General features: G+C 51.5%; 1 protein-coding gene across 1 annotated transcript in view; it reads left to right on the top strand.

Annotated features, from left to right (window-relative positions):
• Positions 1-7,312: 7,312 nt before the first annotated feature.
• Positions 7,313-14,640, top strand: part of CDHR2 (cadherin related family member 2) — a 40,291-nt gene continuing 32,963 nt past the window's right edge. The window contains exon 1 of the mRNA XM_081233715.1: positions 7,313-7,483. The gene's annotated coding sequence lies outside the window, so the exon portion shown is untranslated. The remainder of the gene's footprint in view (positions 7,484-14,640) is intronic.

The raw sequence follows: 14,640 nt of genomic DNA on the forward strand, positions 1-14,640 counted from the left end.
TAAAGCTTGCATTTGTTGAGCTCTTCCCACGTGCCAAACAATATTCTAAGTGCTTAAAATGAATTAACTTAGTTGGTCCATAAAGTCCAGCAACCCAGTGAGGGAATATTATTATTGTCCCTGTTTTATAGATTTGAAACCGAGACATAGCCAGCTAAGGGATTTTGCTAGGAAGCAACAGGGCTCAGGATTTCTGCTCAGGCGGGACATTCAGAGCCTGCTTTCTACCCCACTCTGGTTCATCCTTTAACAAACAAGTTGATTTGTTTGTTTGTGTTTGTGTTTTTTTCTTTTTAAATCAGAACTACATTAAAGCCTAATTTAGGGTATACTTTGTAACTCTACAGTAAAATAAACAAATCTTACATGTATAGCTTAGTGCATTCTTCATAAATGTATACCTCTGTATAACTAAAATCCAATCAAGATCTAGAAATTTTTCATCACTCCAGAAAGTTTCCTCTCACTCCCTTCGAGTCAATTTACTCCAGTCATAACTATCGATCTGTTTCCTATCACTATAGATTTGTTTTTCATGTTTAGAACTTCATGTCAATGGCATGGCTGACTGTATAAATACTGCCTTCTTTCATTCTGCATCATGTTTTTTGAGATCCAACCTGTGGTGTGTATCAGTAGTCTGTCCTTTTTTTTGCCCCCAGCTTTATTGAGATCTAAGTGACATATAACATTGCGTAAGTTTAAGGTGTACAATATTATTTGATACATGTATGTATTGAAAAATGTTTCTCAAGATAAGGTTAGTTAACACATCCTTCACCTACACAGTTGGCACTTTGTTGTTGTTTTAGTGAGAACATTAAAGGTCTACTCTCGGGGGCTTCCCTGGTGGCGCAGTGGTTGAGAGTCCGCCTGCCGATGCAGAGAACGCGGGTTCGTGCCCCGGTCTGGGAGGATCCCACGTGCCGCGGAGCGGCTGGGCCCGTGAGCCATGGCCGCTGAGCCTGCGCGTCCGGAACCTGTGCTCCGCAACGGGAGAAGCCACAGCAGTGGGAGGCCCACGTACCACAAAAAAAAAAAAAAAAAAAAAAAAAAAAAGGTCTACTCTCATAGCGACTTTCAAGTATAAGATAGATCCAGGGCTTCCCTGGTGGCCCAGAGGTTGAGAATCCACCTGACAATGCAGGGGATACGGGTTTGAGACCTGGTCCATGAAGATCCCACATGCCATGGAGCGACTAAGCTCATGTGCCACAACTACTGAAGCCTGTGTGCCTAGAGCTGGTGCTCCACAACAAGAGAGGCCACCGCAATGAGAAGCCTATGCACCATGGCGAAGAGTGCCCCCCGCTTGCCACAACTAGAGAAAGCCCGCATGCAGCAACGAAGACCAAACACAGCCAAAAATAAATAAATAAAAATAAATAAATTTATTTAAGAAAAAAAGGTAGATACAGTACTGTTAACTATAGTCACCTGGCTGTACATTAGATCCCCAGAACTTACTCATCTTATAACTGAAAGTTTGTGTCTTTTGAGCAACACCTCCCAGTTTCCCACAGCCCACAGCTCCTGGCGAACACCATTCTACAACCTGTTTCTATGTATTTGACTTTAAAAAAAAAAAAAAGGTCTACACATAAGTGAGATCATGCAGTGCTTGTCTTTCTCTATCTGGCTTATGTCACTCAGCAAGGTGCCCTCCAGGACCATCCATATGGTCACAAATGGCAAGATTTCTTTATTTTTTATGGCTGAATAATATTCCATTGTGTGTGTGTATATATATATACATATATATATCTCACAGTTTCTTTATCCATTCATCCATTGCTGGACACTTAGGTTGTTTTCAAGTCTTGGCTATTGTGAATAATACTGCAATGAGCACAGGTAAGTTTTTTGGTTTTTTGTTTTCGTTTTGTTGTGTTTGTTTTTTAACTTGCTGGCTAGTAATTCATTGTATGAATGTACAGTAGTTTTTGAAACCCAATCCTTTGAACAAATGACCCCTGAGTTCCAGCCACCTTGGTCTTTCAGTTCCCCCGAGGGCCCAGTTCTTTCCACAGTGGGGTTTGGACACCCTGTTCCATCTGCCTGGGCTTCCCTTTCCTTTCTCTTGGCCTGGCCTACTCTGCTCTCATACAGTCTCCCTCAGTGGGGTCAGGGATGCTCATCCCCACCCCACCAGTGCCCACCGCCAAGCACAGTGCCTGGCCAAGGTGAGCAGTAAGCCCCTGTCTGTTGAATGGACACAGAAGTGGCAGGTGGCCCCAGGAGGGCCGTGTGACACCAGGTTGCATTTCTAGAGGGCTCAGAGGCCTGTTCCATCTCAGAGCTCCACGAATTGGACTGACAGAAAACAAGCACATGTTATTTCACTTCCCCCTATTTTCCTGATGTGGAAACTGAGGCTCAGAAGTGGAGAGTGGTTTGCCCTAGGGCACACAGCCAGGAAGGGACAGAGCTGGAATGGGAACCCAGGTCTGCCTGGCCGCAACGCGGGCCTGGGATGGTGGTGGTGGGGAGTGATGGGAAAAGCCCGAGGGAAGGCCCTGGGGGAGTTGTCCCAGAGCAGAGTGGGGAAGTGGGGCCTGGTGCTCCCGAAAGTCCAGCCCCGTGGAAGTGGCTGGGCAGCTCTCAACTCAATAAAACAAATACAGTTGTGACCATGGACTGGAGGTCGTGGGATGAGGTGAGCTCCCCATCACTGGAGGTGTGCAAGCCATGGTAGAACAGCCCCTTGGAAGGGGTTCTTTAGAGGGACTGTGTGCCCTGGGAAGGGGCTCAGTGGTCTGGGGGGAGGTGAGGAGTTGGTCTTATAGGTCCCCAAGTTCTTTCTAAGGTGGGAGGTTGTGAGTCTCTGACACCAAGGGGCTCCTCTTGGGCTGGTCCCTCAGCTGTAAGACAGAGCGATGAAAGAAACTTTTACTCTGCAAAGCCGTGTGCAACAGGGAGGGATGACTGGAAGGTTGAGGAGGGATCAGACACATGCACAAAAAAAGAGCCACACTCAGCCCAGGCTCTCCAGGTCACCTCTGAAGCTGCACGCTGTGGGGGAGGGGTGGTGTCTCCATGTTGCTGATGAAGAAGTGGCAGCTCAGAGGTGAGTGACTTGTCGGACATCATACAGCTGGTCAGAGGGCAAGTGAGGACTTGATTTCAGCTTGGTCAATTTCTGAGCACATAGTGAGTGCACACAGTAGGTTGCCAGCAAAGACAAGCAACGAGAAGTTTTTCTGATCAAAACTTTAAAAAACCACACCCCTGAGACAGTGGCTACGAAGGATCCCTGATGTGTGTCTGAATTGCTACCTCAGGTGCGCACCTCTTTATCACTTGCCCTGTGCTGGTGCTTTACCATGTTACCTGCTTCATCTTTATAACAAACCTATGAGTTGGTTTTTGCTGTTGTGCCCATTTTACAGATGAGGACTTTGAGGGTCAGGGAGATGAACTCCCTTGCCCAAGTTCCCAGTGGGTAAGCGGTAGGGAGATGATTAGGACCCACGTCATCTGAGTCCACATTCTGGCCTCTTAGCCCTACTGTGTGCCTGGCTGTCTGCCAGTACCCAAAACTGACTCTGGGTCTGGATCTGTGACTCAGACCTGGATCATCACAGCCCAGAGCCCAGTGAGCTTTTCAGGCCGCCCTGTGGCAGGCAGACACGTGCCCCTTGAGATGGTTATGGCACCATCTGGCCACACCTGGCTCATCCACACACTGACCAAAGGTCTGGGCAGGCCAGGACATGCTCTGTGGGCATTGGAGCAGTGATCCAGAGCTGTTGGCCCCAGCGGTCAGAGCAGGGAGGGAGAGCAGGGCCTTAGGTTGGGGTCTGCCCTACCCGGTCCTGGGCAGAGAGACCAGGCTAGCTCCCTTGGTCTGCAGTGGGCCTGGAGCCTGGAGCTTTGGGCAGTGTTGCCTACCTCTCCGCCTAGCAGTTAAGCCACCAGTGATCCCACCACACCTCTACAAAGCTAATATTCCATGAGCCTTCACTCTGTGTTAGTCACTGTGCTCGGGACTTTAAGTGCATGACTTCATTTATCCTTACCACCACCTTCTGAGGTAGGTTTCATACATAACCCATAATTTACAGATGAGGAAATTGAGGCTTAGAGAGATTCTGTAACTTGCCTCACTACAATTGAACCCAGACCCGACCCTGAACCTGATCTCTTGACAGCTACGTTGTAATAGCCATGTCAAGTGCCATCCAACCTCCTGCAGCATCCTTTCCTTGGAGACACACAAGAGGAAACACCCCTTAGGTATTAGGAATTGCACCATAGCTCCCAGATCCTGGCTCACGATTCCTCTCTCTCTCTTCCACCCCCGGTCTCTGTTGCAAGGATGCTGAACTTAATGGATCCCAGATCCTGTTTCCCTCTTTGCCTTGCCTGCTGGGAAGCTCAGAACCCAATTCATGGCCCACCTCTGACATTTATCGAGAACTTCAAGGCAAATATTTAAATATGTTATGGACTCTACTCAGGCTTAAATTTTCCTCGTTTTTCTCATTTGTTTTCCTTTCATCCAGGTTTCTTCACTTTTTAAGCTTGTTGTAGCACATAATTTTTCTAATTTTAAAAAATAGTGGTAAAATATATAACATAAAGTTTACCATCTTAACCATTTTCAAATGTACAGTTCAGTGGTATTAAGTACACTCATATTGCTGTGCAAACATCTCTGCCATCTGTCTCCAGAACTTATTTCATCTTGCAAAACTGAAAGTCTGTATCCATTAAATAATTACTCCCCATTCCTCCCTCCTCCAGCCCCTGGTAACTACCATTTTCCTTTCTATCTATAATTTTGACTACTCTAAGTAGCTCCCATAAGTGGAATCAATTTTTGTCTTTCGGTGACTGACTTGTTTCACTTAGCGTAATGAGGTTCATTTATAGCATTTGTAGCATGTGTCAGAATTCCCTTCCTTTTTAAGGCTGACTAATATTCTATTGTGCGTATAGACCACATTTTGCTCATCCATCCGTCAATGGACGTTTGGGTTGCTTCCACGTTTTAGCTATTGTGAATAACGCTGCTATGAACACAGGTATACACGCAGCATATATATTTTGATAATCTGTTTTAAAATTGAAGGTTTAGGGCTTCCCTGGTGGCGCAGTGGTTGAGAGTCCACCTGCTGATGCAGGGGACACGGGTTCGTGTCCCGGTCCGGGAAGATCCCACATGCCGTGGAGCGGCTGGGCCCGTGAGCCATGGCCGCTGAGCCTGCGCGTCCGGAGCCTGTGCTCTGCAACGGGAGAGGCCAAAACAGTGAGAGGCCCGCGTACCGCAAAAAAAAAAAAAAATTGAAGGTTTAGGAAACAAACATTCTTTTAAAGTGCCTGGCATATTGTAACTACCTGATACATATATCTATTGAGTGTAAGTCAGGTGTGGCACCTGCCATGAGGAGAGGGCCACCCAGGATGATGACAAGACAGTGGACATGTGTCCTGAGCAAGCTATGGATTCAATGCCCTGGGAGCTCAAACAATTGGTGGGTGTTGTCCTTGCTATGTGCCAGTCCTCATGCCAGGAACAGTATCTCAGTGATCTGGTTGTATCCTTACAAGAATCCTGTGAAGTAAGGAATATTATTTTCTCTAAGTTATGAATGAAGATGTCCAATATCATGCTACAGGGAGAAGTGAGAACTCCAGGAGGCTTAACAGGGAGATGGCCAAGCCAAGTTCAAACTCTGGCCTCTCTTACCCTAACTCTGTGCCCCATCCTTAGCATCTGGGTCGGGTGGTATAGGGATGAGGAACTTCCTGCCTGAGGGGCATTGTAGTCAGGACAGACTAATTCAACCAGACCTAGCAAAAAAAATGAATGTATTGTTTCAATAATGGAAGAGTCTGGTGGTGATGGCTTCAGGTGTGGCTACATCTAGGGGCTCACACAAAGTCTTCAGAAGTCCACGTGTCTCCATTTCTCAGCTCTGCTTTACTCAGTCTTGGATTATTTCTCTGTAGATCTTTCCCTCATGGTAGTAAGACAGACAGCTGTTGGAAGTCACTTTCTCACAGCTTGGACATCCCAGTGGGGAGCAACGAGGTTCTCATTCTCAGCAGTTCCAACAAAAGTCCTTTATTTGAGTCCCACTGGTTCTAACTGACCCAGCTTTGGTCACATGCCCAAACTCAAACCAGCAGTTCTGGCCAGGGGGATGCTGTGCCGGACTGGTCAGGGCTCATCACATGCACCCCATGGGGTAAGGAGAAGGAGGGGTGAGGAAGTTCCCCAAAGGAAAACTGGGTGTTGTTACCAGGGAAGCGAGGAGAGCTGCTAGGTGGCCAGAACAGGGGGTGGGCAGGAGGAAGTGTGGAGGAGGCCCCACTGGGTGAGGAGAAATGGGGAGGGCTGAGGTGAGCAAGGAGGACTCTTCCCTCATTGCAGGGCCTTGGTGCTGTGGTCAGAGTTGGTTCCTGGCTTACGGTCACTTCCCCTCTCTGAGCCCCATGACACTTCTCTGTAGCGTAGGCATGGTTATAATGGAACCTGCCTCTCCTGGGCAATGTCAGACATCAGAGAGACCATGAGGTAAAGCACACCGTAGGTGCTCAATAAATGCCGATTCCAACTCCACTCAGGAGGCACAAGGACATCCTCCCCTAGGACTTCCCCGGAGCTGAGAGCGTATTTGCATCTCATGATCTCTTTTGGTTGTTCCAGGCCTCCCTGAGTGCCCATCCTGGGCTGGGTGTCTCCCTGGCCACCCTCACTGGCCTCTGGTGCGAGAGGACCCAGTGCCCCATGGTCCAGACACAGGCAACGTGGCTCAGAGAGGGGCAGTGACTTCCCCAGGCCTCCCAGCCCCAAGAACTTGAGATCCCCTTTCTCCTATGTCAACATGGGGATGGTTGGGCCTGAGACTGGAGGAAGAGTTGGGGGTTCGGCCTCTGCTGGGAGGCCGTGGGCTCTGGGAAGATATTTAAAGCCAGCTTGAGGGTGGATGAGCTCCTGGGTGGGGGGGTAGATACCCTCTGAGGGCTTCAAAGGGGGGGAACAATCAAGGTTGCCTTCACTCCTCAGTGAAGACCTCGTGTTTGATTATTACACTATTTTACTAGTTCCCTTCCCTGACCTATTGCCTTTCTCACCTTCCTCACAGGTCCTCTGCCACGGAAGACTCTTGTAGCAAGGAAGCGATGGAGGGCTCACCCTCCCTGCCTCCCGCCTGCCCCAGGGCTGGGCCTGGTTCCCACATTCTCTGGGCTCGGTTCTGCCAGACCCTGGCTCCTGTGACCTAGGCCTCCAGGCCTGGGAGCACAGGGACTGTCACCTTGATCCTGCCCTCCTGCCCTCTCCTCAGCTGTGGTCCGGGCCTCCTGAGGAGTCCTTCCCATCCCAGGAGGTGTGGTCTCTCTCAGGGTTAATGATTGCTCAGGGGAGGCGGAGGTGGTGTCAAAGTCTGCTGGCCGCACCACCGCAGGCCCCAGAAGGTTCCCACCTGTGCCGCAGGGCTCATCATCTGCCTCCAGGGCCCCTTCCGGGGCACAGGTAGGGAGGGCACAGCTCCTCTGCAGCAGGGGCGTGGGGTCTCCTGGTCGGGGGTAGGGACCGAGTAGGGTCGTTGGGGCCACGGAGTGCTCCGGGGGTCTCCCCCACAGTTGGGTGGGAGTGCTGGGAGGAGGGAGCAAGCACTGAGCGGACCTGGAGTGAGTCCCAGCCTGGCCGCAAGGCCTCAGTGTCTCTTGCAGTGTGAGGCTAGTAATACCTATTCCCAAGTTTCCGATGGCTCCCTTTCCTTCTAAGGCCTTGGGCGATTTGGATCCAATGAGGTTTCTTCTCACGACAGAAGGGAGGCAGGTGCCCTAGAAAAATGAATTCACATGCCTCGGCCCCTTTCACGGGAAGCCTGAATGGGGGAAGACAGGGTGGCTGAGCCAGGGGGCTCCAGAGCTCAAAGAGAAAGGACTGGGCTCCAACCCCAGCTGCTTGGGTTCAGAGCCCAGCTCCATCCTGACTTTGGGTGGGCTCCATAACTCTTCTGGGCCTCAGTTTCCTCATCTCTAGAACGGGGAGGGTAATAGTGCAGGAAAGACGCTGGAGAGCCCCAGAGCAGTTTGGCCTGTGGTCAGTAATGAAGTCCGGTGCCTCCTCGGCCCAGACTAGGAAGTGTCTAGTTGGGACTCACTACAGGTGGCCCCCAGCTCTGGCACATTCCCAGGCCCCGACGCATCTCTTTGCCCTGGGGTACCAGGTGGAGACTTGGCTGAGAGCTGAGCCGGGCCTGGGCCTCTTCCCTGAGGCAGGGACTGCTGGGTTGGGGCACCAGGCACAAAAGCAGGGGCCTGGGGAACACTGAGATCCAACTTATGGAAACAGGCTGTGACCAGTGTGTGGACTCTGGTTCTTATCCACACCCTATTCTCAGGGGGGAAACTGAGGCCAGGAGGATAAGGGCTTGCCTGGGGTAAGTGAAATGCGGCAATCCAAACTCCGGATCATTTGACTCCATGTCTGTTTGCCAGGGAAGCAGCCTGGGGATGGGACTGGAGGGGCCCCAGGGCCCTGGTGACATCAAGTGGAGCCCAGACCAAGGCTGGCCCAGGGGCTCCTGGTTTGGGAGCCTGTCTGGGTCTAACACTCTGCCTCTTCCTCTGGGCCATCCCTCTCTGAGCTTCTCTGAGCCTCAGTTTCTTCACCTGGACCCGGGAATGATAATTCCTACAGCCGGGAAACAACTGTGAGAAGTAAACAAGAAGGCGAGAAAGCAGAAGTGAGAGTTTGTGGTCAGTTGGAAGTGGCGGAGTGGCTGGTGGCTGAGCCTGCCTGCAGGGGGCCCATGGGTGGGGAGGGCCACCTCCCTCTCTGACCCTCCTGGAGGCCCTGAGCAGTCCTAGGGTCCACACTCCCAGTGCCTCCGAATTCTAGAAAGTCTTGGAGCCATGGGCTGTTGAGAACTGTGGCTGCCGCAGCGGGTGGGTAGGCCCCTCCCAAAGGGACAGGCCCAAGGGCCTGCATGTCTCATGGGGTGGGGGCCAGAGCCACTCTAATTCACCTCTGCATACTTTTTTTTTTTTTTTTTTGCGGTACGCGGGCCTCTCACTGCTGTGGCCTCTCCCGTTGCAGAGCACAGGCTCTGGACGCGCAGGCTCAGTGGCCATGGCTCACGGGCCCAGCTGCTCCGCGGCACGTGGGATCTTCCCGGACTGGGGCACGAACCCGTGTCCCCTGCATCGGCAGGCGGACTCTCAACCACTGTGCCACCAGGGAAGCCCTCTGCATCCTTTTTGAGCCTTCCCCAAGCACTTTTTGAGGGCTGGGAAAGGGGAAGTGTAGAGAGAGCTTGGGAGAGGGGGCTTGGGGGAAAAGAAGCTGTAGTTTCTAGAATGTAGATAGTCTCATTTTTCAGGAGACAAACTGAGAGTCAGAGAGGAGCAAAGCAGAGCCCCAGGGCTCAGCTGTGCAGGGACTGGGGCCTGGAGAAAGCCATGCCTCCTTCACTCCCATGCCTTGGCCTAGGGCTGCCTGGCACGACGGAGCCCTGGGGAAGGGACTGGCCTCGGCCCTGTCGGGTCCCTTCCCCAGTATAGCCCATGGGCAACTCCATTCACTTCTCCCCCTCTCCCTCCCCCTCCCCTCCTCTTCTCTCCTTCTTCTTCTCCCCCTTCTTCTCCTTTTCCTTCTCCTTCTTCTTCTTCTTTTTCTTCTCCTTCTTCTCCTTCTTTTTTTTTTTTTTTTGCGGTACGCGGGCCTCTCACTGTTGTGGCCTCTCCCGTTGCGGAGCACAGGCTCCGGACGTGCAGGCTCAGCGGCCATGGCTCACGGGCCCAGCCGCTCCGCGGCATGTGGGATCCTCCCAGACCGGGGCATGAACCCGTGTCCCCTGCATCGGCAGGCGGACTCTCAACCACTGCGCCACCAGGGAAGCCCTCCTTCTCCTTCTTCTCCTTCTTCTTCTTCTTCTCCTTCTTCTTCTTCTTCTTTTCTTCTTCTCCTTCTCCTTCTCCTCCTTCTCCTTCTCTTTCTTCTTCTTCTTCTTCTCCTTCTCCTTCTCCTTCTCCTTCTCCTTCTCCTTCTTCTTCTTCTTCTTCTTCTTCTTCTTCTTCTTCTTCTTCTTCTTCTTCTTCTTCTTCTTCTTCTTCCTCTTCTTCTCCTTCTCCTTCTTTTTCTTCTTCTTCTCCTTCTTCTTCTTCTCCTTCTTCTTCTTTGTCTTCTTCTTCTTCTTCTTCTTCTTCTTCTCCTCCTTCTTCTCCTTCTTCTCCTTCTTCTTCTTCTTCTTCTTCTTCTTCTTCTTCTTCTTCTTCTTCTTCTTCTTCTTCTTCTTCTTCTTCTTCTTCTTCTTCTTCTTCAGTTTAATAGTATTTTCAATGTTGTTAGTTTCAGGTGTACAGCAAAGTGATTCAGTTATACATATATTCTTTTTTCAGATTTTTTCCCTTATAGGTTATCACAAAATATTGAGTATAGTTCCCTGTGCTGTACAGTAGGTCCTTGCTGGTTATCTATTTTACTCCATTCACTTCTTGTTCATTGGTGCTCGCTCTGTTCCTTGCCCCTGCTGGCGTACCAGGAGCTTAGGGGCCAGTGGAGGGGCCACCAATGCCTGAATTTGGCTCCACACCTGACCTGGCCTTGGAGGATAGAGAGAATTTGCACATATGCAGAAGACTAGGGAAGGTGTTCTGGGCAGAGGGGAGGGCATAGGCAAATGTCTGGAGGCAGGAAAACAGGCTGTGTACTGAGAACAGGAGCAATCAATGCCCATTGGCCACAGAAGGGGAAGAACAGCTTGTGTGGGAAGAGACTCAGCAGCTGTGAGGCCCTAGCTTGCCAAGCAGAGGGACAGGAAGTGGCTTCCGCAGCCAGTGGGAGCCATGGCGGAGGTTTGAGCTTGGGAGTGGCCGAGCCTGGTGACGTGGGCAGGCTCACTGGTGGGGCAGGTTCAGCCTGAGCCTTCCCCAGCTCACATGGGCTCTGTGCATCTTTCTCAGGTGACCGAATCCAGAGGATGATGCTCTGACTGTAGAACTTTGGCCTCATTATGATCAAATGAGTGTGTGTTTATAAAAGTTTTTGTGACAAGGAGGAGGCAAGATTGCGTGAAACCCAGGGCTGGGGCGAGGCAGTGAGAAAGAGCGCTGGACCAGCAGGCAGCGGGGTGGTGTCCCGGCTCTGCCCCGGGCATGGCGTGTTGAACAGGAGCCTGAGCTTCCCTGGGACTCAGCCCTCTCTTCCTTCCCGGGGGACGGTGAGGGTTTGATGCAGGTAAAAGACTCCGTGTGCCTCACACAGAACAACAAAGGTCATCATGCTGTTCTGAGTAAGCGTCACAGGCATCTTGAGGCCCCATGAGAATGGGAGGGGGGAGTCAGAGAAACTTTGATGAGTGATGGGTAGAGCTGGGTGGGGGAAGGGGGCCTGGAGGTGGAGGCCTCAGGGACCCTGCAGAATGAAGCCCGTGGTTAAGGCTGTTCTGCCCCCATCTCGACCCTGGGGGCTCTGCATGGCCTGTGGGAGAGTCTGGCCAAAGAGGAAGAGAAAACCAGAAGCCTGGCAGGAGAGAGCACAGACATCCTGCTCTGAGTTCTGACCCCGTTACTCACTGGGTCGCGTCCCTTCCCATCCGGGACCACAGTGTGCTGAGGAATCAGTGGTAATGGGTGCAAAGTTCCAGCCACAGCACTCGGCCATCGTGCCTGCTCCCTTCCCCTGGGGACTGGATCCCAGGACAGGAGTCTCCTGTCTTCCCTACTGCACTTTGACTTGGTGAGGAGTACAGCTGGCATGTGGCCGCACACTTAAGTGTCCAATAGTCCTATGGCTGCTGATTCACCTCTAAAGGAGGGAAAGCGAGGGAGCAAAAGAGGTGAGGGTATTAGGTCCAAGATCACACCCCAAGGGGGTGCCAGGGCTAGCTACATCCGGCCAGTGTTAAGTGTCCTGGATTTTGCTCACACAGTGGATGCCAGCAGCCTATCAGCATCAATGGAGCCCAGCTCCATCTGCATCTCCGCTATCAGCCCACCACCACCATCATCATCTCCACCCCACCATCAGCACCACCAGCTCCATCTGCATCCCCACCCGCATCATCACGAACATCACTGTTGCGTCCACCCCCACCTCATCCCCACCGCCATCACTGCTTCCATGCCCTCTGCCATCCCTACCCCTAACCAAACTGCTCTCTCTGGACCCCAACTCCATCGCGCCAGCACCTCTCACGGCATTGCCATCCCCACAGCACAGTCGTCGTCTCACTGAGGACTGTGGCTCAGCACACGTGATTCTGAGGACTGAGGGCTTATTAATTCCTCCCAGGAAGCGGGTCCATCTGCACTTCCCAACCTGGCTGAGCATAGCCCTGCTGTCCAGCATGTGGGCTGTCCCCAGCTATCATCTTTGGAGACCTTGGCAAACCAACAGTTTTCACAGCCACTTCCCCAGGGGCACTGGCTAGAGTCCCGCTGCACGTGATGACCCAGAAATACAGTCCTTGGTGTCATCCACACGCAGCCCTGCCCTGTTCTTGACCTCTACACTCAGTCTCAGGGCATGGGCAGGATCATGGGCACAAGGGAGAGACGGGAGCGGTTTCTGTGGTGACCACACTGGGAGTAGCAGTCATAAAGTGAAGATGGCCCCACAAGGTGCACAAGGAAGGGATTTGCATTTGCTGAGCACCTACTGTGTGCCAGGCACTGAGCTGGCACCTTCTATTCTCATTCGCCGCCCCCCCCCAACTTATCACTTATTGGAGGTATCATTCCCATCTACAGATGAGGAAATAGGCTCAGGGAAGGGCAGTGAATTGCCCAGCGCAGCTCTGCAGCTTCTCAGCTCTGTAAACTCAAGTAAGGCTCTTCACCTCTCTGAGCTTTAGTTTCCCCATGTGTAAAGTGGGTATAATGGCTTCTACCCTTAAGTCTCCTGTGAGTGTTACATAGCACCCGGGCCAGAGTCTGGCACGTCGTAGCTGTTCCTTACATGGCAGCTCTTACTGTTCATCACCACGATGTCAAATGGCTGCCACACGTTCTGCCAAGGGCTCGGCCACATTTTTTTAAGCATTTGCTTGTGTTTCATGTTTAGGTTACTTCCATTTTCCAAGGTCAGAAATAATGGCTTGTGATGAACAACTTTCTGCAAAAAGTTTCTTTATTTTAGGTTAGTTAGATTACTGGGTCAAAGAGGGCGCATGTTGGGCTTCCCTGGTGGCGCAGTGGTTGAGAGTCCGTCTGCCGATGCAGGGGACACGGGTTCGTGCCCCGGTCCAGGAAGATCCCACATGCCGCGGAGCAGCTGGGCCCGTGAGCCATGGCCGCTGAGCCTGCGCATCCGGAGCCTGTGCTCCGCAACAGGAGAGGCCACAACAGTGCGAGGCCCGCGTATTGCAAAAAAAAAAAAAAAAAAAAAAAAAAAAAAAAAGAGGGCGCATGTTTTAAAGATTTTGAGTCCACAGCTGAACTGGGTTTTTCCTCTCCTGCTGGGGTCCTGGCGGAATGTGGGGCTGCACCCTTCCCTCTGTGCATGGGAGAGACCAGGGCCTTGAGCTTGGAGAACTGTGTTTGAATCCCACTCATTTCTAGCTGTGAGATCCTTAACGGATCAGTCTAAGCCCCAGTTTCCCTGTCTGCAAAAGGAGATTAAATTCTGTGAATTCCGAACATCCGGCCTCCAAAATATATCTCTACTCTCACCTCTTCCCTCCTGCACTGCTGCCACCATTTCAGCTCACTGGCACACAGCAGCTGGAAAGATCTTTAAGAAAAGTAAATGAATCCCTGTCGCTCCCCTGCTCAAAACCCTGAAACGACCTTCTGTTTTTCTTAGAATAAAACCAACCATCCTCACCATGTCTTACAGGGCCCAGCATGATCTGGTCCCAGCCTACTTCTCCAGGCTCATCTCCCTCTCCCCTCTGTCCCTGTGCTCGAGCCACACAGCCCCTCTTTCAATTCCTGGCACACACCTGGTTCTTACCTGACCCGGGGCCATCTCTTGTATTGTCTGTACAACCTGGAAGGACCCTATAACAGTGCTTGCTCTATCAAAGTAACATGGATATTTAATGTAAACATTCCAAATAATACTACAAGGTTTAGAACAAAAACCAGCCTCTGAGTTGCTTTTTTCCATGTTTTTGTTTGATTTGGTTTGGGTTTTTTAGTGTCTGTCACTGGTGTGCAGGTTTCCATGATTTGATGTGTTTGCTTTTTTCCACGGTGTAAATACTTCCATCCCTGCTGATTTCAAGCTGCCGACATAATGCCAACCAGTTTGCTAAATTCCTGAAACGATGGGTGCCATTGCCTCTGTCTTCCTTTTGATGCCTGGTGATCCCTGGCTGGCTCTAACTAAGAAGGAGGCTCCAAAAAGCTGACTGGGGCCCTGTGGGTGGGGCTTGTTTCCTGGAGGCCACACCATAGAGTGATCCAATGGAGGCCCCGGCAGTTCAGAATCTGTGGGGCTTTTCTCTTAGGTGCGTCCGCTTTCTCTGATTTTTATTTCTGGTTGTTGGGGGAGGGCTCATATCATCAGCCAGTGCTCTTGGGACTGACTGGGGAGAAGGGGCTGAGTGTCATCATTTAGTGTGTGGTCTTTCACTTAACGTCCTGTCTTGCTATGGTGTCCCTACCTCCACTGGGCCTCGTGTCCCTGAGTCTAGAGTTCTCTGATTCAGCCTCCCCAGGAAGCAGCCTCCTTGT

Source organism: Mesoplodon bidens (assembly GCF_964165515.1).
Source record: "Mesoplodon bidens genome assembly, chromosome: 4".
Classification (NCBI taxonomy): Eukaryota; Metazoa; Chordata; class Mammalia; order Artiodactyla; family Ziphiidae; genus Mesoplodon; species Mesoplodon bidens.